We start from the raw sequence: 3,602 nt of genomic DNA on the forward strand, positions 1-3,602 counted from the left end.
TGATCTCTGCTCTAATCTTAATTATTTCTCTTCTAATGCATGACTTAGGTATCATTTGTTGTTTTTTCTCCAGTTCTTTAAGGTGTAAAATTAGTTGGTGAATTCAGGATTTTTCTATTTCTTTTAGTGAGGCTTGGATGGCTATGTATTTCCTCCTTAGGACCGCCTTTGCAGTATCCCATAGGTTTTGGACTAATGTGTTTTCGTTCTCAGTGGTTTCCATGAATTGTTTAAGTTCTTCTTTGATTTCCTGGTTGACCCAAACATTATTAAACAGAGTGGTCTTTAGCTTCCAAGTGTTTGAATTTCTTCCAAATTTTTTCTTGTGATTGAGTTCCAGTTTTAAAGCATTATGGTCTGAAATATGCAGGGAATAATTTCAGTCTTTTGGTATTGGTTGAGACCTGATTTGTGACCCAGTATGTGGTCTATTCTGGAGAAAGTTCCATGTGCACTCAAGAAGAATGAGTATTCTGTTGTTTTAGGGTGGAATGTTCTGTATTTATCTATGAGGTCCATCTGGTCCAGTGTGTCATTCAAAGCTCTTGTTTCTTTGTTGATTTTCTGCTTAGATGATCTGTCTATTGCTGAGAGTGGAGTATTGAGGTCTCCTACAATTAATGTATTATTATCAATATGTCTCTTTATTTTGGTTAACAGTTGGCTTATGTAGTTTGCTGCTCCCATGTTGGGGGCATAGATATTTATAATTGTTAGATCTTGTTGGATAGATCCTTTAAGAATGATATAGTGTCCTCTGTGTCTTTAACTACAGTCTTTAGCTTAAAATCTAATTTGTCTGATATGAGAATTGCTACCCCAGCTTTCTTTTGAGGTCCGTTGGCATGAAAGATGGATCTCTATCCCTTCACTTTCAGTCTGGATGTATCTTTAGGTTCAAAATGCGTCTCTTGTAGACAGCATATGGATGGGTCCTGTTTTTTTTATCCAATCTGCAACCCTGTGCCATTTTATGGGAGCATTTAGGCCGTTCACATTGAGAGTGATTATTGAAAGATATGATTTTATTGTCATCATTTTGCCTGTGAAGTCCTTGTTTCTATAGATTGTCTCTAAATTTCTGTTCTAGCTCACTCTTGGGGTCTTTCTCCTTTTATAGAACCCCCCTTAATATTTCTTGCAGGGCTGGCTTAGTGGTCACTTATTCTTTTAGTTTCTACCGGTCCTAGCTCTGCATCTCTCCATCCGTTCTAAATGACAGCCTTGCTGGATAAAGTATTCTTGGCTGCATGTTCTTCTCATTTAGTACCCTGAATATGTCTTGCCAGCCCTTTCTGGCTTGCCAGGTCTCTATGGATAGGTCTTATGTTATTCCCATGTTCCTCCCTCTGTACGTAAGGAATCGCTTCCCCCTAACTGCCCTTAAGATGGTTTCCTTGGTTCTAAGATTTGTGAGTTTTACCGTTATGTGCCAGAGCATTGGTCTGTTCTCCTTGATCTTGGGAGAGGTCCTCTCTGCCTCTAGGACACAAATGTTTGTTTCATTCCCCAGATTAGGGAAGTTCTCAGCTACGATTTGCTCAAATATATCTTCTAGTCCTCTCTCTCTCTCCACCCCCTTAGGGATCCCAATAATTCTGACATTGGAACGTTTCATGGCGTCACTTATTTCTCTAATTCTATTTTCATCGATTTTAAGCTGTTTCTCCCAGACCTCCTCCTGTTCCTTCTTTTCTATCAGTTTGTCTTCTAGATCACTAATTCGTTCTTCTGCCTCGTTTACCCTAGCTGTCACAGTATCTAGATTAGATTGGATCTCATTGATAGCATTTTTAAGTCCTGCCAGATCAGCTCTCATTTCTGCCCTTAGAGACTCTATGTTGCCATTAATCAATTTCTCCATTCTAGCTATTGTCTTCATAACTGTTACCCTGAAGTCTATTTTTAACACTTTGCTTATATCTATATCAATTTGTAAATCTGTGGCAGAATTCACAGTCTCTGAGGCTTTCCTATTTTGGGCATTCTTCCTCTTAGTCATTCTGTTGAGGGGTGGTTGAGGGAATGTACAGAGTCCAAATTATTGACCACAACCCAGGCAAGATGCACCTGTTTTATAGGGACCTTAGGGTTGTCGGCCTCTTGTTTTCCCAGCCTGTCTTCTGGGGGAGGGGCCTGCTGTGCTGTTACTCAGGCAACCCTGTTTGGGCAGAGTTGCCCTGCCCCCTGTGGGGAGGGATGGGCTCAGTGAAAAGTGGTTTTTTTGAGCTTTTATTCTCCAGCGACTTTCCCTGGTGACTTTCCATGTCTCTACCAAGAGTCAGAGCAGAAGTGACTGTTTCCAAACCTCTGCCTCAGAACAGGGAGATCGCAGTCTGTTCTTCAGTGAGCTCTCCAGTCCCCACTCTCTCCATTTCTGTCTGGGCTGCTAAAACTGCAGTGTCCTGGGTTTTGCGCCCCTCAGCAGTGCTCCCAGCCCTTGCTTACAGGTCGGGGCTCATCTCTGCCCTTTGTGCTTCTAGAACCACCAGCCGCCCCCAGTTCGTACGCGCGTGAACTTAGCGCTCGGAGTTTCAGTCCAGGGGGCTGCCCTAAAGTCCTTTCCCCGCTGCTACCGGTCTGTGAGCCTGTGCCCGGTCCCCAGCGCGGGAGGCTTTTGCGCTCCTGTGTTATTTCACCTTCCTGGCTCAAGTGCTTATGGCAGCTCCCTCCCCCTTCCATTCATTGTCTTTTTTTTTTAAGATTTTTTTTTTTTTAATTTGACAGAGAGAGAGAGAGCACAAGCAGGCAGAGTAGCAGGCAGAGGGAGAGGGAGAAGCAGGCTCCCCGCCGAGCAAGGAGCCCGATGCAGGGCTCGATCTCAGGACCCCGGGATCACGACCCCATCTGAAGGCAGTCGCCCAACTAACTGAGCCACCCAGGCCCCCCCCATTTATCTTCTGATATCTGCCTGTGGAATCACGGCTCCCCGCTTCATACCTCAAAACCAACCGTAGGCAATATTCTGTAGAGATCCAGATCTATCTTCTTATATCTCAGGCTGATTTCATGGGTGTTCAGAGTGGTCTGGTAGATATCCAGCTCAATTCAGGGGACTGGTTGAAATAGGGTCCCCTACTCCTCCACCATCTTTGCCCTCCCCCCCAATTTTTCTAACTTTAAAGGCCTATGAAATTGATATACATTGGTTTTACAGTTTTTTCTCTGAAAATTAAAAAGAAATACAATAGAGAAAAGCCAAGAAAACTTTATTTTTTCAATGTGCTTCTGCCCAGAGTTGGTAGCCTCTGGTATCATTCAGGGATTTTTCTATACAGAAGAATATTTAAGTTGATATTAAAAACTTTATAACAGGGGGCGCCTGGGTGGCTCAGTTGGTTAGGCGGCTGCCTTCGGCTCAGGTCATGATCCTGGAGTCCCTGGATCGAGTCCCGCATCGGGCCCCCTGCTCGGCGGGGAGCCTGCTTCTCCCTCTGACCCTCCCCCCTCTCATGTGCTCTGTCTCATTCTCTCTCTCTCAAATAAATAAAATCTTAAAAAAAAAAACAAAAAAAAACAAAAAAACTTTATAACAGAATTGATAGTGAAATAAGTTACCAAAGAAACAATTACTCATTCAGTCAACATTTTTCCATTTGTTC

The sequence above is a fragment of the Neomonachus schauinslandi genome, chromosome 9 (genome assembly GCF_002201575.2).
Source record: "Neomonachus schauinslandi chromosome 9, ASM220157v2, whole genome shotgun sequence".
Classification (NCBI taxonomy): domain Eukaryota; kingdom Metazoa; phylum Chordata; class Mammalia; order Carnivora; family Phocidae; genus Neomonachus; species Neomonachus schauinslandi.